The following is a 12,451-nucleotide window of genomic DNA, read 5'->3' as shown; positions in this document are numbered from 1 at the left end:
CTTTTGGTGCCATAGAAATTCGATAAAAACCATTCATAAGTTAATAGAAAATATGTATTTAGCACAGATGAAAGGATTTTTAGCACTTCATTTGTTTAAAATCTGAGTTATAAATACCCTTATTTTGATGCGCAAAGTTTCTTTGATATAAAAATAATTACTTAGTGGTTATTCTCATTTAATTCATACTTTTAATAACTGATAAATAGAAAACTGTTTTATTGTTCAATTCACTCAGGAGTTAAGTATTTATTGAGCATCTATTACAAACTAGATAGAGGTTGCAAAGATAAATCATATAAAACTTGATTGCAACAAATTGACAAATAAATAGAAGATAAAACAAGTCTAGTAATCCCTCTTCTCTTTGGGAGACACATTCCAAGATTCCCAGTGGATGCCTGAAACCATGGATAGTACCAAACACACTATGTGCTATATTTTAATATGCCACAGCATTGCTGTAATACCAGAATTAATGTACTCTTCCATGTTGTATGTTGTGGAGCTGCTGGTACATCACTACCCTTATTCTTTGTGGCCATTACAAAGTGAAACAAGGAATACCTGAACACAAACAGCAATGCCACAACAGTCAATCTCATGGCTACTATGTGATCTATGGGTGGGTTGCGGGTGCAGTTTGGATAATCTGGACAAAGGAGAATGATCCATGGCGCAGGTGTAATGAGGCAGGATGGCATGAGATCACACCATATTACTCATAAAGGCACACAATTGAAAACTTATGACTTATTTATTTATGGGATTTTTCATTTAATATTTTTAGACTCTAATTGACCATGGGTAACCAAAACTGCAAAAAGTGAAATGGCAAGTCAGGGGAGACTATTGTATATGCAACCCTTTAGTGCATGTACAAAGTGATACATGCAATATATTAACACAAAGTTCAATTTATTTCAATATTCTTGGCCTAGAATTTAATAAAAACTTCTATCGACCTTTTCTTGACTTGTAAATAAAGTTTACTAGATATAATTGGCAATCTGCTATTAGAAAATTTATAATTCTCTCATCCTAAACGTCATTTGTCATTGCACAATATAGAAAATAGCAAAAATTGAAATGAATCTGTTGTGACCTCATCACAGTAAATACTTCAATAATCATGCTGGGAGTAATTAGGTTTTGCTTAAAAAAATTGAGTTTTTTCTGTATTGTAATCTTGGGTACTCTAAAAAGAGCAAATAACATATTTTACCATTTTTAATTTTAAGACAGATTATAAGCCTACGAGCCTGAGTGATTTTAGTGTTTGGAGGAGATAAATTGTCATCATAAGAACAAAATAATTAGGATTAATTTTAAGTGACTGGAAACTAAGGAAAACCTTATGTACCATCAATTACCAATATTTCTATTGCTTGTAGGTAACACGGTATTAGATCCAAAAGAAAAAAAATTAAAAAAAACAGTTTCTTCACCAAAGACAATTAGCACACAGACATTAAACTGGAATGAAATCAGGGCACAGAGGTGAGATTTTGATAGAACAGGACATAAAATTAGAAAATAGGGGTCCAAATCGTAGCTGTGGGAGTGGGACAAGCCAAAGCAAAGACTGACATCTACTTCAGTAGCTTTTCCACATCACAGGGCTGGTAGCTTAAGTAAAAGGTGGGCGAGATTACTTTGCAAACATTAATTATGTGGTAATCATCACTATTATTTCTCTGAAATCTATTCAAGTTTAGTATCACATTGTTCTTTATCCCTAAATGGAAATTATATTTTTTTTTTTCATTTTTATAGGAGTAGCAATCACCCGCCATGGATCAGTTTGCCAGTTATCCTCACTAATAAAGTTCAGAAGAAACAATTTTTAGATTTTCATATATTCTATTAGTTTGCTAAGGCTACTGTGACAAAGTGCCACAGAGCGGGATGGCTTAAACACAAGAAATTTGTTTTCTCACAGTTCTCTGGGCTGGAAGTTCAAAGTCCAGGTGTCGGCAGTGTTGGTTTCTTCTGGAGTTTGTGAGGGCTGGATGTGTTCCAGGCTTCCCTCTCTTTGGCTTGTAAATGGTCGTCTTTTCTCTGTCTTCATGCATTCTTCACTCTGTAATATGTCCATATTCAAATTTCCTCTTCTTGTAATGACACTGGCGATGTTGGATCGGGGCTCACTGCAATGACCTTATTTTTATTTTTATTACATTGCTCAAGACTCGGTCTTCAAACAGAGTTACATAATAGAACACTGAGGGTCAGTTCTTCAAGATATGAATTTGTGAGATTGGAGAAGGGTGAGGTGGGACACAATCCAGCCTATGTTGCATATGATGATGTATTGAGTGGGATTTATATGATTTCTGTGGCAAAGGCATACAATGATCAGCAAATGGCATTTCTAAGGCCTAGAAATTATAATAAAATATATACATACATACTGGTTAAAGGCTGTTGAAGATGCTGTATATTGACTAGCAGTCTATTTTCTCCCAACTATATCGTTTTGTACAGATGATTAAGCATGAAAATCATCTTCAGTGGATTGTGGTGCTGTCTGCAGGAAGCTTACCCTTCGTCTTTTAACTATGCACAGAGGTGTAACCCACAGGAAAGGTATCTGTCCTCTGGCTATGCTTAAGAAAAAGGAGGTTAAAGATTTGACAACTCATTAAAATGTCACAGAAAATCATTTTCTAAACCCCAATCTACCATTCCTCTATTTTGGAGTTCAAAACATTCTCAATGAGACACAATCTCTCTCTATAGCTGTGAATTTTTATTTTTATTTTTAATTCAGTACTTTAGTATTTGATTCTGCTGGTCCCTTAAATTAATGTACAATGGCATAGTTTACTGCCTTTATTTTCTTATTCTTTTATTTGTTGATACTGGAAGTTTTTATTCACTATGTTGCAACATGAAAGAATAACTGTAGGGCTACATGATCCTAAAACTGTTTTTGGCTTAATTGCTTAATACCCTTGAGACTGAGAGAGATACTCCAATATCTTTCAAATGGTAGAATTTATCTATATAAGATGAAAGAAGAAAGAGTAAATTATGACATACAGCTAATACAGAGTTTAAATATCAGAGTCAATAGTAAAAATTAAGTTAATGCCTAGTGGGTTGAGTTCTATATGTCAAAAACAAAAAATGATCTTGATTAACATGTGTCATGCTACTCTTCATTCATTCACTCATTCATTTACTGTATTAGTTCATTTTATATTACTCAATGAAACATCTGAGGGAGTATACTTTATATATAAAAAAAAGGTTTTACTTGGGCTCACAGTTCCAGAGACCCAAAGTCTAGGGTCCTTATCTGTGATGGCTTTCTTCCTGGCAAAGTCTCAAATGGCACAGATCACCACATGGCAAGAGACAGGGAACATGCATGTTTTTCAGTGCCTGTATGTCTCTCTCCCTGTGCTTATAAATCCACCAGGGTTAAATTGTGGGTCTTTACCATGAGCACCACAGTCAGATTAGTTTTCCACTCTCTTAATATCATTAACCTATGACTTTGGGGATTAAACTCCTCCCTGAGTTTGGGGGGAGCAAATCCCATTCTAACCATATCATTTACCAAATGTGTTGTGGTAGGTGTTATTCTATGCTTTCAGAATATATCTGTGCATAGAACAAAGACCTTTGTCCTCATGGATTTTGTAATTTACTAGGAAAGAGATCTGTAGCGGATAATAAACATGTTCACAAAAAGTCCATTTTATAATTATTAGAATGAATGAAAAGCAAGTTAAGGCGAAGATGCTGAGTTGTGGTGAGCCGCTGAATTTTACATAAGTGATCAGGAGATGGCCTCAAAGGCTGTTGTAGATCAGATCATTTTTATAATAGAATAAATATGGCTGGAAATCAATCATGTTCTTATCAATTCATCTTCCATAAAAATAAAATCAGATTTCAAGGTAAGGCATGAAAAGTTGAGCAAAGCACATCTGGTATTTAATTCATTTTATTACGAAGTATGTTTCTTATCCTCTGTTTAATGCATGACTTGGTTCCTGTAGATTTCCTTTATCTTACGAGGCTTGATTTTGAACTGATTAGCTGACTAGCTTACCACCTCTTTCTCCTAATTTGAGAACTGGGTCTCACATTTCACCATTTCTTTAGAGAGGAGAACATCACTGGCCATGCAAAATCATAGGGCACTCTCATCTCTTCCTGGCAACTCTCTGTAGCTTTTGTTCATTTTTTTTTTTGGTCTGGATGCCATGTGCCATAAAAGGAAAAGAAGGCCAAACTTTAAAACAAAAATTATCAATGGTAATGTGCCGCAATGGCTGTGGCTCTTAGCAGTAATGTGCTGTTGAATAACCCCAATACACAATTTTTTAATTTTTTTTTAGGTTAATTTGCTATTAGCAGTGCCTATGCCACCAATTCAAGGCTTGTGGCCAGGTCTTAAAAGTAAATCCCTAAGCCCAGGAAATGTTAGCAAAAGGGCAAAATTGTATTCTTAACAAGGGAGGCCATCGAAGATAAAGGATCGCAAAGGAATAGAGGGTAGCTTGAAAATATACAATGCTCTATAAAGCTGGCAAAACATTATGAGACATCTAATTTCAGCTGTCAAAGGGGCTCACATTGATTTTTCTGTTCATTGTATGCACTCTTAAGGTCCTCTAAATGGAGTCTTATTTATTTGGCTCTTATATAAAGCTATCTTTCTCAGGGGAAAGTTAATAGTATTTTCCAGTAGGAAAATAGGAGCTTAGTTTAGATTGGAATAGTTGAGAACTCATTTTGCTTCTGTTTAGATTCAAGAAAATGAAAAGGCTTAAACTTTCTCAAGGTAAAAAGTTAACAGAAATCAGGGAGCCCCAAATCACTGCTCTAAATGCTGTGAGCTATCTGTGTCCCCCTGTTTTGTGCCTTTGTTAGCAGTATCTGATCCATCTATTTTCAGCCTCCCCAGCTCCAATCCCACAAAACTGTTTCAGAGAAGGAAAAGAATATCATGACTCAGTCAAAAATAGTTCTTTTGTAAAAAGCATTTAAAACTTGGCCAAAAATTAAACCCAGACCCTAACCAAAAGAGAGGCTGTTTAGAAAATGCCATCTATATTTATGTATGACTCTTTTCTGTTTTTTTTTTTCAAAGTAAATGCATCAGAGTTCTGGGTGACCTAATAAATATTTTCACAGTATGATTAATCAATTTAGTGATAAATTTTAGACTTCTGTGACAATTCACATTTTTAACCTGTCTTTATATATTGAAAACTAAACTATTTACCTTTGAAAACATAAGCCCTGGTATTTTCATTCTTTTTGTACTTACTGTGTGCTCCAAGTTTTCTTAACTCCCCTCCCCTCTGCCTTTTTTTTTTTTTTTAACCAGGGATTGAACTCAGGGGCACTCAACCACTGAGTCACATCTCCTTTTTTTGTATTTTATTTACAGACAGGATCTCACTGAGTTGCTTAGTGCCTTGCTGTTGCTGAGGCTGGCTTTGAATGTGGGATCCTCCTACCTCAGCTTCCCTAGCTGGTGGGATTATAAGCATGTACCACCAGGCCTGACAACTATATCTTCTTAAGGTGTCACTTAAACTTCAAATGCTTCCTTTTCTATTTATTTTTTAATTGACACATAAGTATACAAATATATGGGGTGCCATGTGATGTTTCAATACATATATATATATATATATATATATATATATATATATAATTTATATTATATAATGTTTAAATCAGGGAAAAGATATCTACTTTAAACATTATAATTTCTTTGTAGCAAAATTATTCAAAAATTTTTCTTGTAGTTTTTTTTAAACAAGCAGTACATTATCATTATCTATTGTGCAACAGAACACCAGAAAGTATTTCTCCTTAAAAATTGTAACTTTGTACCTATTGATTGATTTTTTTTCCCCTATCTTTTTCTCTCCCATACTCTTCCCAGTCTCTGGTAACTATGATTCTACTCTCAACTTGTGTGAGATCAACAAGTTGATTTAAGATTATATGTATAAAATAAAATCATGCAGTATTTTTCTTTCTGTGCCTAGATTATTCCACTTTACCCAAATACCTACAGTTCATCAATGTAAATTACAGAATTCATTTTTTATAGTGGCTGAATATTAACTATTTTTTACATATTTTCCTTATCTAATCATTAGATGATGAACAAGTAGTATGTTTGTATTTCTTGCCTATTAGGAGTAGTGCTACAGAAAGCACTGAAATACTGATTTTATTTCCTTTAGTATATACCCCATACTAGGATTGCTGAATCATATGGTAGTCTTATTTTCAATTTTTTTAGAAACCTGCATCCTGTTTTCCATAGTGTCTGCTGGAAGAAATCTTCCATGGATGTCTGTTAGGTCCATTTGTTCTAGGGTACAATTTAACTTGCCTTTTTGTTGATTTTAATTTTTTTGCCTGCATGTTCTGCTCATTACTAAAAGTGGGATGTTAAAGTTCCCAACTATTAATGTATTAGAATGTAACTTGAGCTATGCATGTAGCTCAGTGGTACAGTACCTTCTCTCGGTTCAATGCAAAGCAACACACACACACACACACACAATAGAGGAATCTCTCTCTCTTGTTAGCGCTATTGATATTTGCTTTATATATTTTTATACATACTTATTATATATATTATATATATATATATATATATATATATATATATATATATATATATATATGCCTATCAAGTGCTTTATATTGACACATTTATCATTATATAGTAACCTCCCTTGTCTTTCTTTTTAATGTTTTGATCTAAAGTCCATTTTATCTGATATATGTATGGCTGCTCCTACTCCTGCTTTCTTTCTGATTTCATTTACATTGAATATCTTCTTCCTTCCATTCACTTCAGTTTATGTATGTCTTTAGAGGTAGAGTAGGTTTCTTATAAGTAGCATGTAGTTAGCCTCACCCCCTTAAATCTTTTGAGTCACTCTTTGTCTTTTATTTGGAGAATTTAATCCATTTTCATTTAAGGTAATTATTGAAAAGTAAGGCCTTAATATTGGCTTTTTGTTACTTATTTTCAAATGTTTCCTAGTTCCTTTCTTTTTTACTCCCTCTCTTTTAGTCTTTGTGGTTAAGTGATTGATTGTAGTAATATGTTTTGATTCTTTGATTATTACTTTTGATGTGCTACTATAGATTTTTGTTGTATGGCCAGAATGAAGCTTAAAAACACTTTTTGTTTCCCTCTCTCTCTTTCTTTCTTTCAAGTTGGGGGTCCAACCCCTGCCTTCAACATGCCAGGCAAGTACTCCACCACTGAGCTGTATTCCTACACCAGAGAACATCTTTTGATTATATGAAATTACTTTGATAGCAATTTGGCATTGGTCATAAAGATAGGAAAAGAAATTTTAAAGGAAATAGGGAACAAAAAATAATAAAAATTCTACACTTCACTCCATTCCTTCCTATATTTTGATATTTTACATCTTATTTTATGTCTTATTATATTGACTCTTAACATATCAATATAGTTTTTTAGTCTTCATTGTAAAGATATAAATGACTTATGCATCATATTTATAGTATTAGAACATCCTGAATTTAAATAACCTTTCCAGTGAGTTTTATACTTTATAATTTTTTCTTACCTATTAATATCTCTTTCTTTCAGTTCATAGAATTCTCTTTAGTATTTATGGTAGGATCTGATGATGAATTATGGCTTTTATGGATACAGTATTCTTGGTTAGTGGTTATTTTTCCTTTCACCACTGTAAAAATCTCATTCTACTCCCCATTGGCTTATAAAGTTTCTGCCAGAAAGTTAAGTTAACTGAGATACATTTTTATGTCAATTGTTTCTTTTCTCTTGCTTCCCTGAGAATCTTTAACATCTCTGAGAGTTTGTAAGATGTCTTGGGATAGACTTGATTGAGTCTCACTGGTGATCTTTGGTCTTTCTATACATGGATATTTTTATATTTCTTCAGGTTTTGGAGAGTTTTCTATTATTATCACTTTGGATAAGTTTTCTGCCCCTTTGGCAATCTCAAATTCCTCTTAAACCTCAATAACTCAGACATTCTCTTTATTGCTGCCTCAAATTTCCCATAAGTTTTCTTCATTCTTTCTTTGTTTATTTCCATTCTGTATATTTTTAAATAGTCTATCATCAATTTCATGCTTTCTTTTGTTTGATCTATTCTTCTATTGATGAATTCTATTGCATTCTTAATTTCACTTAGTATATTTTTCAGCTCATTTCTGTTTGATTTTTAAAAACTACTTCATTTTCTTTGTTAAATTATTGAATTGTTCTTCTGCTTTTTTTACCCTCAAAGTTAATTGAATCTCCTTCAAACAGGTATTTTAAATTCTCTGCCCTGTATAATTTATGTGGTCATTTTGATCTTTATATGGCACTTTGTTTTCTTAGGTAAGGTCATGAATCCCTGAGTTGTTAATACCTGTTGGTATACAAAAAATGTCTGTACATTAATGGATTAGTTATTTATTTCAGTCTTTCTTATCTGTCTCTTTTTCTATCTGTCCTTTCAGAAATTCTAGTCAGATTGCTTATTTTCTCTGAGCCTGTGGTCACTGCCACTATTTCAGCACTGGAGGGCATGTTAAGTCCAGTTTTGCCCACAAGTCCCCATTGGTGTGTTGTCATTGTTTCAACACTAAAGGGTGCCCCAGGCTCAAGTTTGTTTTAAATCTGTAGTTGGTAGGCTGTTCAAATGTACTGAGGGAATGCCTAACCAAAGAAGCCCATTCACACAAGCTTTCATCTTGGGCAGGGGCAAGCCCAGATGCCTATTCCATGTTCCATGGTCACCTGATTGTGGTCAGACACCAGAATTCTGCATTTCTTAATGCCCTAATAATCTAGATCATCTGAAAGTGGTAATAATGATAGCAGTAGACCTCATCATAGAAGGACTGTTCCTACTCTCTCTCCCACCACTTTCTCTAAGATAATAATCTCTTTCCATGTTGTGTTTGAAGGAAGAATGAGTTAGGCAGACTTGTAGTCATTGGGATAGCTCTGTAGGTGCAATGCTGGGTCACACTCAGTACCCATCCTCTGAGACCCATGAATCAAGATCAAGGCTCATTCTTCTATGGCCTGCCTATTGCTGTGGTATACACATGGCCCAAGCATAGTGCATGCAGCTTTAGATGATATTGGCAAGAATACAGGTCAAGTCAACTAAGGCCATCGGTCTGTATGAGGAGGGTCCAGATTGTCAACTATGAGCATTGGCCTATAGACAGGGGTCATTGGACTCTGCCCAGTTTTGGGTTACACTGGCCTAGCACTGAATTTTAATGCAAAGTCATAGAATTCTTTGTCCCACTCTAAGTACATGGAATACTTTTCTGTGCTATGTACCAGGGTAGTGGAAGGAGTGGTAGAGGTAATGCCTTGGTCTCCAGGTCAGTATGGGCCCAGAAGCTCTGTTGCAGGCACTAGCATGATTTCCTAGGTTTTGCCATCACAGACTCAGTACTGGGTTCCATGTCTGAGGTTTGATATTAACCTCTTCCTTCCCCAATCATAAGTCATCTCTCTGTATATTGTGTTGCTTGAAGTTGGTGGAAGAATGATGCAGGTACTGTTTTTCTTCCTACCTCCTTCAGTGTGTCTATTCCATGGATATCTTCTTTAATTCTTAAACATTTCTTAATGCCCTAATAATCTAGATCATTTGAAAGTGGTAATAATGATAGCAGTCTTCATCATCATTATAACATAGATAACTTATACCATTATACTTGCTATCAGGATATCTCTAATCTTGGTAACATATGTCAGGAATCAACAACTCCTTTTACCTTCTCCCTCCTCAAAAAAAAAAAAAAATCTCCTTCCTGTGGGATATTTGGAGAGAAAGATATTTATTCCATGTCTCTGCTGAGTCACTCTCCATATGGCCCCTGCTTCTCTGTGTCAACTGATCTAACTGTGCAGCTGGTCAGGCAGCTTTGCTCTGAGCTGAACACTGGTTCCTTTTGCATTATGCCCCACTGTGCCACTAAAATAAGACTATGGATGGGAACTACCTTTTCCAAAAATTTTTGAATTTTAAATATTTTGTGTTAAAAATTTTAGGGTTTAAGATTTAGCAATGGAGGGATTTATAATAGTGGTATAAAAAGAACAACTTATAATTGTTATTGTAATCAGGATTCTTAACAGATTTTTCATTTTCTCTGTATTAGAGGATTATATATATATATATATTTTTTGATACATACACACATATATATTATATTTCTCTATATATCTCAATGACCAATATTCTTTTCTGACCTCTGTTTTTTGGCAGGATTGCTGAGCCTTCTCCATTCCCGTGGTCATGCCCATGGTCCTGCCCATTTCCACAGAAACCTCCTCTGGAATCAGCTGTCTGGAGGAGACTCATAGATGCAGTTTTTCATTATTTAGAGCCTTTTACTATCCCTCCAGATTACATACAGAAGGCCTTAGCATCCATAATTTTATTTTTTAAATTAATTTTTAAAAATGAGGTAGAAGTTTACTGGTTTTTATTTTAAAAGCCTGAGAGTAAGCAAGGTGGCTGGCATGGAAGCTCTAGTATGGGGCTCCTGGGACCCTTCTCTTTTGTTACTTCTCTAGGCTCTAGGATGTGGATTCAAAATCAGTGTTTATAATTTTAAAAGCAACTACCTAAATGATTTAAGAGTATTTGTTTTGGGGTGGGGTTGTAGCTCAGTGGTAGAGTGCTTGCCTCATATGTGTGAGGCACTGGGTTTGATTCTCAGCACCACATAAATATAAATAAATAAAATAAAGGTATTGTGTCCATCTACAATTAAAAATATTTTTTAAAAGAGAGTTGTTTTGCCTAAAAATAATTCTGATATTTTCTTATGCCACCTAACTTGAAATCTTGGTAAGTTTAAAATAAATTATTTTTCTTTCAGCTTTATAATAATGCCAACTCTGATCATGAGACATAAAACTACCATAATTATTGTTTCTTGAGCTCTTTGAACATGGTAAAGGTCATTCCACATGCTTTACATATATTTTACATGTTTTGAGTTATTTCATATACAAAACAACTCCATTGTTATTTTATTTAAGTCAGAGTGGTTACTAGAAGATTTATGTTCTAACAGCATACATATCCTAACCACCTTTCCAAATAGCATCCCTAATGTCTCCAGATTTCAACATTAGAAAACTCCAGTTTGGGGAATTTTGACATTTTTTCCTAGACGATAGGGGAGCCAAGATTTAAACTTAGATTTTTGTGGACACAGAACCCACATGACTTAATCGCAAGACCTCACTGCACACTAACTTGAATTATTCTGGAAGCACACAATCTGACTTTATTTGTTGTAGTAGCTAGAATAATGTGTTCAGCCCCTAATACTAGAAGCCCATGAATGTACTGAGTTATATGGCAAAAAGGAATTAAGATTATAGATTGAATTAAGGTTGCTAGTCAACTGATGTTAAAAGAGCAAGATTTTTATGGATTATTTGGTGTCTGTCTTCTAAGTATGAAAGAGAAAGACAGCAGGGTCTATGTCAGAGTGATTCTATGTGAGAAAGACAGCAGAGTTTTCTTTAGATGTCATGAAGCCCAGAGGAGGCGAAACAAAAACTGAATTGGAGTTTTTAGTTGAAGTTATTCACACAGGGGGAGGGAATAGGTGGGTAGTCAAGGCAGCAGAGGACAGCAGCATGACCTGGTACACAAAGCACTCACCGTGGAAGGTCACTGGAACTGACAATCTAAGAAAACCCATGATTAGCTTGATCATAAGGAAAATGAGCATCCTGCTAGGAAAGTTGGATTTTTATCTGAAAGGTTATGGGGAATGAATCTGTGAAGGACATTTGAACCTAGAGGAATATGGTCATGAATCTAGGAAGCCAATAGGGAGATGATGTGGTAAAGGGGATCATGTGGCAAATGTAGAGGCAGGCACATGAGTTAAGAGGCTGTTTAGGACCCTATTCAAAGGCTAACAGTAGGTGGATCATGTAGTGGTGGTCCTGAGGGAAGAAAGAGTTAGAAAAATTTGAAAGATATCAAGAAAATAGAATTAACATGTTTGACCAATTAAATGTGGACTATAAGAATGCAAAAGAAATCCTATTGCTGTTTTGGACAAAATGCATGGAAAGAATGCTCACCAGTCTAAGGAATATAGCAGATTTGAGACAGATGTGGTACTAGATTTTGGTCCAGTTTTAGTGACTCTGGATCATTCTGTTGGAAATGCAAGCCACTATCACTTCCTCCTGAATTTCTACTCTGTGTTCCTGTTGGACATCTGTCAGTGGTTTTCAGTACCTAATTTTTGCAAGCTGATAAATGATCTAAGCCTTCCTTTGGCTCATGTTGTGCCAGCCTCTGCCAAGTAATCTGTGATCGTCTGCAGACATCCTTCATTAATTTAAGTTCACTTATGTGGTTTGTTAGCAAATTAACAAAATAATTAAACATTAGAACAT

This window comes from Marmota flaviventris, chromosome 3 (assembly GCF_047511675.1).
Source record: "Marmota flaviventris isolate mMarFla1 chromosome 3, mMarFla1.hap1, whole genome shotgun sequence".
In the NCBI taxonomy this organism is placed as follows: Eukaryota; Metazoa; Chordata; class Mammalia; order Rodentia; family Sciuridae; genus Marmota; species Marmota flaviventris.
Note: the sequence above shows the minus strand (reverse complement) of the source record.